Source organism: Gymnodraco acuticeps, unplaced genomic scaffold, assembly GCF_902827175.1.
Source record: "Gymnodraco acuticeps unplaced genomic scaffold, fGymAcu1.1, whole genome shotgun sequence".
Lineage (NCBI taxonomy): Eukaryota > Metazoa > Chordata > Actinopteri > Perciformes > Bathydraconidae > Gymnodraco > Gymnodraco acuticeps.
The window spans coordinates 144,518-156,320 of NW_022990217.1; the positions used below are offsets into that span (position 1 = coordinate 144,518).

General features: G+C 40.4%; 1 protein-coding gene across 1 annotated transcript in view; it reads right to left on the reverse strand.

The window, feature by feature from the left end:
* The window catches only part of LOC117547757 (SH3 and multiple ankyrin repeat domains protein 3-like), a gene marked incomplete at its 3' end in the record, with an annotated part of 149,514 nt that extends 139,718 nt beyond the window's left edge, over positions 1–9,796 (reverse strand). The window contains exon 1 of the mRNA XM_034218572.1: positions 9,566–9,796. The remainder of the gene's footprint in view (positions 1–9,565) is intronic.
* Positions 9,797–11,803: the final 2,007 nt, after the last annotated feature.

Below are 11,803 nucleotides of genomic sequence, written 5' to 3' on the forward strand. Positions count from 1 at the left end.
GCCCGTATTTTGAGAAATAAAAATAAAATATTATTTTGAGATTATTATTATTTATTTATTTTTACAACATAGGACGCACATCAGGGTTTCCGTTCGCCGCCGATCGATCGGCCGCCGGTCATTATCGGCCGCCGATATTCACTCTTAATAGTTTGATCGGTGCTCTAAAGGCCGATCAGGAGAGCTGGATCTGATCGATATGGTCATAAACGCGAGTGAACAGGGGCGGACTGGGACTAAAATTCAGCCCTGGAATCTGACCCAGACCGGCCACATTCGGGGGGTGGGGGGCGGTGGCATCAGAACAAAAAATTACAATAGCCTACTATTTATGCAGTTCAAGGGATAATTATCACCTAAAGAGGGCAGACACTCCTCAGATGTCTTAAACACATGGGACATCGTAAACACACAAACATACAGTACTATTTGTAATTAGCCTAGTTATTAGAAATCAGCTGTTTATTAGGATGCATTAATGCAGTTCAAGGGATACTTCTCACCCACCTCTTGCTCTTGCCCATGCTCTTGTATGTGCCAGTTGAGCTGGTTCTTCCACCAGCTCAACTCTCTGTCCCTCATCATGAACGCAGGAGGCTGGCTGTTCTGAACTTGCGCCCTCATCATCATTCTCTTCATCATCTTGCACTTGTTCTAAGCTGCTGATGATAGTGCTCGTAGCAGCGCTGCTGCCAAAAAGATCTGTCAATTTTCGACATTTATATGCTTCACCTGCGAGTGACTTCACCATTTTTCCTCTTGCCTTCTCGCCCATGGATGTATAATAAGAACCCCACCGTTTTCTTTGATTTGTATCCATGTTTTTTCAATCTCCCTGTCTGCCGCATGGGTCTGCCGCGGCGTCTAATCCCTTCTCTTCGTGTGGCCGGTCTTTTTTCTTCTTCGTGTGTGATTATTTGACAGATAATAACCACACAACTGCATTAGCGGCCGCTTTCGCCCTCTGTCGGCCGTCAGCGCAACTTAAAAGATGACGTTAAACACATTTTTTTAAAGGGCCGGCCGGCGGTCAACAGCCCTTGACGACCGGCCGTTCTGTGGTTTTCCAGATTCTACAGATGGCCAGTCCGCCCCTGCGAGTGAAGTATAACCGGACCGAGAGAGATCAGATCAGCTGCTGAGTCTGACGGAGACACGCAGCTCTGCATAATCACCTGAAGCCCCGCCCACTGTTTAGCGAGCTTGCATGAGAAACTGACGGGCTGTCAGGAGAGAGAGGGAGGGAGAGGGGAAAAGAGAGCATCCGTTTCTCCCGTGTTATTATTCAAAGTTAATGTAAACTTTTTAATAATTTACGTCTTCATTTAGCTTACTACAAGTAGGCTAGTTTGTTTGAATGTAATAATTATGTTGTTTGTTGTTTGTGGAATCATTTATTGAAAAATGAATCTGAACTTTTCGATCTGTAATGATTATAAACTGAAGCAATATAAAAATGAGCCCCATGAACTGAGTTTTAAACATCAGCATATCCGGTCCTAGTCCGGTGATTACCTGCTAACGGAAACTCTGCTACAACATTCTTATTATTATTATTGAAACATGACCGGTGAGTTTCAAATTTTGTCCGGTAAAATAAATTCTGTCTCGACATATCCGCTTACATTCATAATGTCAGCGGAGGGAGGGGAAGCGGCGCTGTGGAAGAGCAGAGTGGCGAGGGAGAGCTGTCATCTTCCCTTTACAAGCTTCAAACATGTATTTATCGTGTGATTTTGGAAATAAAAATGTCATATTCTGAAATCCAAGACTTTGTTTATTTAAAATCAAACAAAACACCCGAACCCCGAAAAACTAGTTTTTTTACGCAAATCCACGTTTATTTTGAAATGAGCCGTTGCGACTTTCGACTGATTTCGCTAGAGCGGGTCACATATGGCAATTGTGTGGTTGTGGGGAACCAGGTCAATTAAAGTACTTATTTAACTATTAAATACATTGAGTTTGAGTAAAATACTTGGTTACTGATTAATTTAGGTTATAATATATTAAATTGCAAAGCAAAACTGCTGTAATTGATTTATTTTGTCCTTTGGTATTTTTTAAAGGTTTTCAACCTGAAAGAATCCTAATGTGTCCTTGAAAAGTTGAAATAAAGAAAAGGAAAAAGGATTCCAGTTGTCCCTCAAGCCTCTCAAATGTGAGCAAACACTCAAATAAATGCCAACAACCCAGAGAACTTGACAATACTTATCAGAATAAAAGTATGTTAAATAACACTGCTAGTTACTTTACTCAGTGGAGGCTCGTCCATTGAGGAAAGGGAGGACCATCCTCCATACAATTTCAGAGAAAAATAAACTTTGAAGAGAAAAATAAATAGGCTACACCTCAATTTAAAAGATAAGTCTGTTAAAATACAGATAAAAGCCCTGGCTTTGGGACTGAAATGGGGCTAGAGAGGACGAGCCTCCCTTTGGGCAGGTCTAGCCATAGGCTCTGGATTGGGCGCCTATATCATCAGTGAACCAATCAGCGGATCTGACTGCGCAACAGAGTGTTGATGGAGGGTTATCAGCGATATCAGAGTTTTTTCTGAACCGGGGAACAGGGGCGCTCTTACCAAAATCAATTCCTTGAATTAGGCTTTGATTATGTTCTGGCCCGCCATCTTGCGGCTCAGCAAAAAATTGGCCCAAGGCCACACTTACTTGCCTACCCCTGCTCTACATGAAAGGAAAGGAGGTTTCAAACTTCCTTTATAACCTCCTTTAGCTTAGGAACCACTGGACCTCCCTACCAAAAGGAGAGGAGAAAATGCTGCCATAATGCCTTGCAGCCGCAGCATTTGCCGTCACAAAACAGTCGGCCGTTCACGGAAACAACCGATTATGACCGAGAAATGATATCATGAAAGTTACGGTGCTTATTAAGCATTTGAAAACGTATTTGGTAAGTTGCCAAAGTGCTTTGTTTTGAACGTTCATCAGTATTATAATCAAAGAGAAATATGAACGTTAGTTTTTACTGAAATGATCAAATAAAGTCAACATTTCACTGAGCTGTGTGGAGTTTGTTCAACTTTTAAAAGATGTTTGAATGGTGATGTACACAGTGATAGATGTTAAGGACTAACGTTTATAATAAATACATCTGTATTGATTTTAAGGTATTTTCATACAATCATACGTATTGGGATCATTTGTATTAATGTGGACCGGAGGGAGAGGGTGACGAGCAGGGACGTGCACAGGTACGGGCCAAGCGGCAAACTGTAGGGTAGAGCCGGGAAGCCAATACGGAAGTGCCACACACTGCAGTTCATATATTGGCCGATAGGCGATGGCTGCAGAAAGGAGCAATTTCCATAGACCCCCATGTTAAAATGCCCGATTTTACAGCAGAAAAAAACATGTTTCTACCCCTGGCTCCATACATTTTATTATCGATATAGTTAGATTCCACCTTCATGATTATGGATCTGTGAGTGAATTGTTTTCTAACGCGACCCTTTATATTTATATTAGGTCTTAAAGTTTGTGCATACATTAGGGCGTGGTCACTTTGATTGACAGATACGTGCCTCACTGTCAGCTAACAGCAACTTGTCCAATCTGCTAGGCTACAACCATAGAGGCTACAACGTTAGTTAGTTGTAGTTACTGTACTTGATCCTTTAGCTGTGTTCGTGGTGATCGTGCCTGTTAGGGAATATTGTTACAAATACCAGATAATTAAAATGTCGTGCTGTGCACTTGAATGTACTAACAGATCTTCCAAGAAGTCTACTTTCAGCTTTTTTCGGTGAGTAAAATGATAATATTATACATGTTAACCCCGTTAGCAGGTGTTTGTGTGCTTGTTAGCTTAGCCTGTTATGTAGCTTATTAGCCAGCTAAGGACGTAACCCTTTATACCAGTGTTTCTCAAACTTTTTCATTCCAAGGACCACTTAACCAATAAAAAAACAATCGCGGACCACCTAACTCCACAAATATCAAAAAACACATAGTTTTTCTAGAACAGATTACAAATCGCCTGAAAATGGTACAAACAAGTGGCAACATGTGTGATGAAGGTGTTGCGCTGGGCTATATCATGCAATCGAAAGTGAAACTTAACCTCGCTCCATTGCGGAGATATTCCTGCGAGAGAGCGGAAAACTGAAATGTATTTATTTATTTTAAATGTGAAATGTTACCAATATACTCACGGACCACTAGGGGGCGCTCACGGACCACCAGTGGTCCGCGGACCACACTTTGAGAAGCACTGCTTTATACATATATACAGTTTAGTTTATGATTCAGCCTTGGGTAAGACTTGTATACTATATGGCTATGACGCCCATAATGCTAAACGGGAGCAAATGTTAAAAGGGGTGGGCCGCCGGAGTCCACGCCGCCGAAGCTAACGGGGCTGCAGGGTGCTAGCTCGCTAGCGCGTCCCGGCGGCCGTAGCTAGCACCCTGGGGCTCCGTTAGCTTCGGCCAGCGGCGGAGTCCGGCGTTATAACTGGAGATCAAGGAATGCATCGTAACGCGGACTTGGTTCGCCTGCAGCCCGCTGTAGTATTAGCTAAATAAATGATGTTGAGCAAGGCTTATTAAGCTGAACACCGCCACAATTATTCTGCTATGTATCGGTACTTATTTTATTTTATTAACGTGTGAATGACAAGCATTAAGAATAATACCAAATAGCTAATTATCTTGCAGATTGTCTCGTTTGATTATGAATGTAACGTTTATATAGTGGAACTACACTGTTTTATCAAAACCAAAGTGCCACGCAGTGACTTGGTATGCATGTATTTCAGCAGGAAATGTGCAACCTAGATGACATTTACCAACACAGACTATATAGAACTATTTGTAAAAGTTGTTCATGCGTTACTAAGTGAATATGGCATTAACCCTCCTGTTGTCTTCGGGTCAAATCTGACCGATTTACTACTTTCATCAATCATGTTTTACATTCGATTGATACTGAGAGCATGTTAGCTTAGCTTCTTAGCCTGAGCAAGGACTCGAACGTCACGCTCGTTGGCAGCAGGTCCCGCCCTGTCCCGCCTCGGCTCCGCCTCAGCTCCACCTCTTTGCCCTTATTTGGAGAAGGCGGGAGAAGGCGGGAGTTAGACTCTGACGACACCGTCGAGCCGTTAGTGGCCGACTCCGCCTACTAAGGGCTTCACGGCAACTCTGCAGAATCCTATGGGTGACGTCACGGACCCTACGTCCATTTATATATACAGTCTATGGTACGGGCTAATGTTGCCCGGGCAACGGCCCGTTTTCCTTTTTGGCTGACTTGCCCCTCTGGAGAGAGCGAGAGTTTTTTTTTTTTTTTCTGTTGTGGTCGAATCAACATGATGAGCCCACATTTAGTATTGTAGTGTATCGCTGCGGGAAAACCATGGGGAAACACACCAGCTTCACTCTTCTTCTACTAGGCTACTTCTTTTACTTCTTCTTCTCCTTCTTCTTAAATGTATTTGCCCCTAAATTTTGAATGAAGAACTCGTTTCAGTGTTAACTCATTCCAAAGTATGACCACAAAAGTGTTTTAAACCAGGTAGGCCTACGTTTTTATTATTTATGTTCTATATCGCTAAGTGTGTGATTACACATGTTACGTATTATATATATTATATTTATTATAGGCTAATGTATCGGATTTTGGAAAATAGACTTTGAGTTTTCTCATGGGAGGGACTTTACTTCCTCTTGACACCGTCGGTTATTTACAAAAAAACACCTACATATACTTGTTATTGTGCTTCTGTCTTTCTGTGTCTTTCCATCTGCTCCGTAAACTCCTATTAAACATCCATGGTAAACTCCCTCAACGGGGCCGCCCTCTCTCAGGAGAACACTTCACTGTCCCGCTTCATTGTAGGATTTCTGCCATGTCTCCACTTTAGTTTGAGCATCTCTGTTATTAAGTTATGGAATACTAAATAAATAACTAGTTAGATACCTTACCGTTACTGCGCTCATAAAGAATGATAAGAATAATGCGTATTGAACTGGTTTAATTAATTAGTGAGTTTATTTAAGGTAATTAAAGAAGCCCTATTGTATCAGTATGTCTGTACAGCAGTTACAATGGTCAAACTACATTAGAACAGAATTTCCCCCATAGTTTCTAACATTAGATAGTTTAATGAGATATGGACCGCAAAACTAAAAATGTCCCTGGTTTTCATTTTAAAAATCAAGTCCCGAATGCAAGTAGTTGCCTACTTATTTTGTAATGAGATGATGGTGAATTACTGTTCAAATCAGTTAATGTAATAATCGTTTTGGTCTTATATTTTTTTTGGGGGGCGGCCCTTTTTACAGTTTAGAGCAATAGCCCTTCCAAATGTCTGTGCACGTCCCTGGTGACGAGCATAAGTTTCACTTTCCTTTTTTATTTAATTCCAACTTTGGTCCTGAAGAATATGTTTCTCTGTTGTCCACGTTCATAAAGCAAAGCAACAGCATCAGAGCACGGTGCAGAGTCTCTAGATGAGTCCCTCGTTCTTATTAAACATCCATGTTGTAGTCCGCTGTATAGAAAACTATAGTTTCCATGGTTACCCCACAGCAGCAGACGCACATTCATGACGTCCGCTGGCGCATCATAAACACCTCGGATAGTGAAAGTGCATTCGGATTCTCTAAAGTATCGCAGTCTCTTCTCCTAAGTCCTTTTGAATTCTCCTATCCACTATCCCTTAACCCCGTGACGTTTCACTCAGAGGTCAAGGAATAGACGATAGGAGCTGATTTTTGGACTATTCGACCGCAACCTGAGTCTTTACTGCAACAACAAACTTGTGGAACCAAATATTTGTTCTACCAAAAACTTGCCCTTATTCCAAACAACATGCCACATCACTGTCAAACAGAAAAGAGCTTGAAACTATAACAAGATGTAAACATACAGACCAAATGAATGACTGTATCAATCAATGGTTAATGAATGTAACAAACATACATATATATCCAATAAACTGCCAGTCCTTTAGGATATAGATACATATATGAATGGTTATTAAACCATAAAGTGCTTTATACATGTATACCAGCTTTAAGATATTCAGTATAACTATTCTATTATACGGACATTTGACCTTAAAGAACGTTGAATTAACATGAAGTTCTGTGCAAACTGTGCAAACATTTCTGCACCATTGAGCAACAGCAAGCAGCAATTTTAGATGCAACAACAAAAAAGAGAAATGATTTGAGTCAAAACTGGAATACATAGCACACATGTGTCTTTTGCAGTGACTGAACTCATTGACCCATTAGCAACCGAGCTAACCAGATGCTAACTGTCCTTATTATGTTACGTTATAAAAACAACAGAAATCAGTGCTGTGAGTCCTTGAGTAGATAGATATGTCTTTATGGTTATTAAACCATAAAGTGCTTTATAGATCAGCCATTCAGTAGAACTCATATTGGGTTGCCAGATTGTGAAACCCCCTGCTGGTGTTTATCCTCCTCCAGCAGTCTGTGGCACTGCAGCTCATCAATGAACCCAGAGATCACGTCACCTCAAAAGTGCTGCAGAACGAGGCTGCAATTAACAATACTCAATATCAATGAATCAGTCAAGCACTCACATTGATCATTCAACGATTGCTTAAGCCAAATGATCGACAGAAAATGATGGGAAAAGGCTGAGAGAGGTTATGATCAATTAGTTCACAATCACTAGAATATACTTCCAACGTTAAGAATTAACTATATTCACTCTCTTATGATTTCTCTTGTTTTCTGTTTAATTTGCTTGCTTATAAGAGCACTTTGATATCCTTTGTGTCTGAAATGTGCAACACAAACAAACTAACTTTAGCCATTTACAACTTTACTTAAATATTTTAAAAAAAAACTTTATTCACGAGTTATCAAGATTTGAACCGGAGACAATGCTGGGGAAGTTAAAAGGAGCCTTCACGAAAGGTCATTCAAGAAAAACTACAGCATGTTTCTTTTCACAATTCAACCTTCTATGTAAATTAGATGAGAGCTTACACTGTCTTTTTTATCTTTGTCCAATAATTAACAGATTTATATTTCGACTGTTACAGCAGGAGAACTTCAACACCTGCTATAGAAAAAAAAGCTTTCATTTCACTCCATATTAGAGACTCATTAGCCGTTACTAATGACTTTCTTAATGACTTCACTGTAGAGCCAGAGAGGGTTTTAAGCACCTGGCAACACAAAACTGTTCTTGCTTTATAACCAGTGGTGAAAAATGTATAATGATGTAGAAATACAGCAGCATTAGTCGCAATAGAAATCCTGCATTCACAATTTCCCTGAAGTAAAAGTGCTGTCATCAAAAAGTACCAAAATCAACAAAGGTAACCATGCTCTTACAATGACCCATTTCAGAATATAATACATCACATTATGTGTTCATCACTTTAATGTTGCAGCTGGTAAAAGTGGGTTTTTCTTGCTGTATATACTACCATGGCATAGCTTGTAAATATATCCAAGTTATCAACAAAGTGTATCCTAACATATTATATAATATGTTTGATTATTTGTTCATACTCTGGATTATTTATTTGAGTCTGAATAATCAATGTAACTAAAGCTGTCAATAAATATGATGGTGTAAAAGTACTAGACACATGACTTGTATTTGTAAAAAGCGTTGAGGGGTTGTCAAGACTGGATAATGGCTTTAGAAATACAGTACAAATGTTTGTAAAGAGTGGAAAAGTGCTATAAATGCAGTCCATTTACTATGAGTATAAAGTAGCAGGAAAAATACCTCAAATTGCCCTTACGTTCAGTACTTGAGTAAATGTACAAATAGTTTAATTGCAAAGAACTTGTTTTAACCCAACATGAGGCATGGTGTGTCAAAGCTGCAGGAAAAACGACACAGAGCTGCCTCTCTGCTAACAGTAAGTCACCAAGTCTCTAGAAGACCATGCCGCTGGTAAAGGTGGGCTTTATGTCTGATAGCTTACAGTTCAAAATGTATGGAAAAGGTAAAAGTACTCAGTTACTTTCCACCCCTGGTAATAACTCTTATAATAATAATGAAGTTTAACTAAACAAGGCACCTTGTTGAAACCTATTGTCCATGCAGAATGCTTCAAAGGTGCAGGAAAAACTAAACAGAGCCACTAAGTAGTACAGTATGCAGCTGGTAAAAGTAGTTTTATTTTTGTTTGAATATCATTTAAACGTTAGTTATTTATTAATCAATTATTTGTTGACTATTATCTGTATTTTCTATTTGAATCTTCAAACTAAAAGCTTTCAGAATAAAGTCAAGGAGTCAATATGTAGGCTACTGTAGCAGGAAATGTCAATTGTCAAACATGTACTTAGGAAGAATACTTTAATAAATGTACTTACTGTCCACCCCTAACTAAGATATTGATGTTTACTTGAAAAGTGGGACCAACATATTTCCATTGCATTTTAAGTGTATCTCACATGATGCAGATTGTTTCAAAGATGCAGGAAAAACTACACAAAGCTGCATCTCTGCAAACAGTAAGTCACTTTAAAGTGTCTCTAAGAAGTGCATGCAGTATTAGTACACGCTATTCTGCAGTATTTTAAAGTACCAGCGCTTACCTTGGCCGCGGTCCCGGTCTCTCCGCTGTTTCCCCTCCGTGCTGCTCCTCTCCCCGGTGTAAAGTGTCCCTACCGCCGCCTCATGTCTCCGGGGCTCCGGGCGCACCGCGCACCGTGCGGGGGGGAACTTCCTCTCAAAGTGTCCGTCTGTGGAGGGAGGGAGGCGGGGAGAAAGCGCAGTGAGGAGACACCGAGGGAGGGAGGTTTAAAACACCTGATCTCCCGGAGAGAAACCCGACTGCTGCCGCGAGGAAACTCAATCTGAGAGGCGACAGACACCCAGCGAGCCGCGAGGAAACAGAGAGGCGGGGAGGAGGAGGAGGAGGAGGAGGAGGAGGAGGAGGAGGAGGAGGAGGAGGAGGAGGAGGAGGAGGAGGAGGAGGAGGAGGAGGAGGAGGAAGAGGAAGAGGAAGAGGAGGAGGAGGAGGGTGTTTATCCTGAGTCCCCTTCCTGCAGAGAGACAGGTGGATTCTCCTCCTGAGCTGCAGCTCTGTCTCCCCAGAAGTCTCCCTCACACAGGGAGTCGAGCTCAGAGTCAAACACTCATTGTTATTCACTTATTAATACCTATGCATTATATTGTATCTGATTGTATTCTGTATTAAAGACAGTCTACTCTGTTGGACGAGCGTGGGACTTTGAATCACTTATTATTGACATACATACATTCAGAGTATGTATGTACTGTATGATAGTACATACACATCATTACAAAAAACAAATGTACATATTTATTATAAAAGCCGAAAACACACTTTTTTTTACTTTGTAATACTTTATTTTAAATGGTTGAATTCATTTATTATTTAGTTCTTATTTATAAGCGTCATAATAATCGCCACCATAATACAGAATAATGTGTTTATTTATTTATAAGTGCGGTTAGTATTTCTTGAATGCATTCATTAATTTGTCTAAATTGTACAAACTGTCTAAACTCTTCTGAATGGACTTAGTATTTGTTTTTCTTATTTTCTGGTCGTCTTGTGTGACAGTCTGTCAAAGCACTTAGCAGTAAGATGATTTTGTTGTGGATTTATAATCTAATAGAGGAACATATAGTTTTTGACTGATAATGAATAATGACTTCAAGGTGATGTCAATATTGTATCTGTATTAATATATGCAGAATACACTTCCTCTCATTTGTGCAATCTGTGGATCTGTCTCTCTCCTCCTCTCCTCTCTAACCTTCTCTTCATCTCTCTTGATTTTTCGTCCCGGATATATTGGAGACCACAGTGCCCCCCTGCTAAATAAACTGCCGTTACCGTGGCAACTGTACAATATGCCATGGGATGATGTTGATGATGTCCAGATCAACAGCCGGGACCGATGAAACCCCCGGGGCAGAAACGTGAAGTTCAGAGCGGGAACACACACCTTTTTATTTCTGGTTCAACTCCTCTGACAGCAGCTCCACAGAAACACACATCCCATAAACCTCAGGTGAGACATGTTGCTCTTTACACCTCAGGACTTATTCAGGGGCAAATTCCCAAACCATATGTCCACTTTTTCCATCATCCAGGTCAAAACACGAAGCATCAACCGAAAAAAGAGGAACATTTGCCAACATTTTAATATATTCTTTGTGCAATTTTGTGATTTGAACTCGAGCCTTTGAGAAAAAAACTACAGACAATATTGAGAAATATTCATCCAGATTCTCAAAGTCGAAGATGGTGTCTCTAAATGTCTTGTCCTCCCAAACGCTAAAGATATTCCTTTAGTATGACATGAAAACCGGTTTCTGCCATCTTTGCATGAAAAATTCCAACATAAAACCACAAACTTTTGACGCCAACAAGCTGAAAAAACCATTCCCCTGACAGGAAGTGAGACTTTGTGCACCCACACAATGTTTCCCCGAGTCTCAGATGTTCTTCTGAAACAAACAAACACCACGGCTGCACGAAATCTGTCAACATGTTCAATCTGCAGGCTCTGAACACTGAATCATGACTTCATGGAAACGTTCAAAAAGGTCTCTCAGAGAAGAAACGTTCCTCACCTAAACATGAATCATTAGCCCCTCAGCAGTGGGCCAACAGACACAACTGTATTTAAATCTAGTCGTACTGTATGCCTCATCAACTCATCACTTTTATTCTATTTTGACATTTAGATAAGGGCTGACATGTTGCAGTCAGGAACTTTTTAAATGCAACACTCTTTACAGATTAAAATGTTTGATGATTCATTCTATTATTTAAAAACATTGTTATGGTTCTGCTC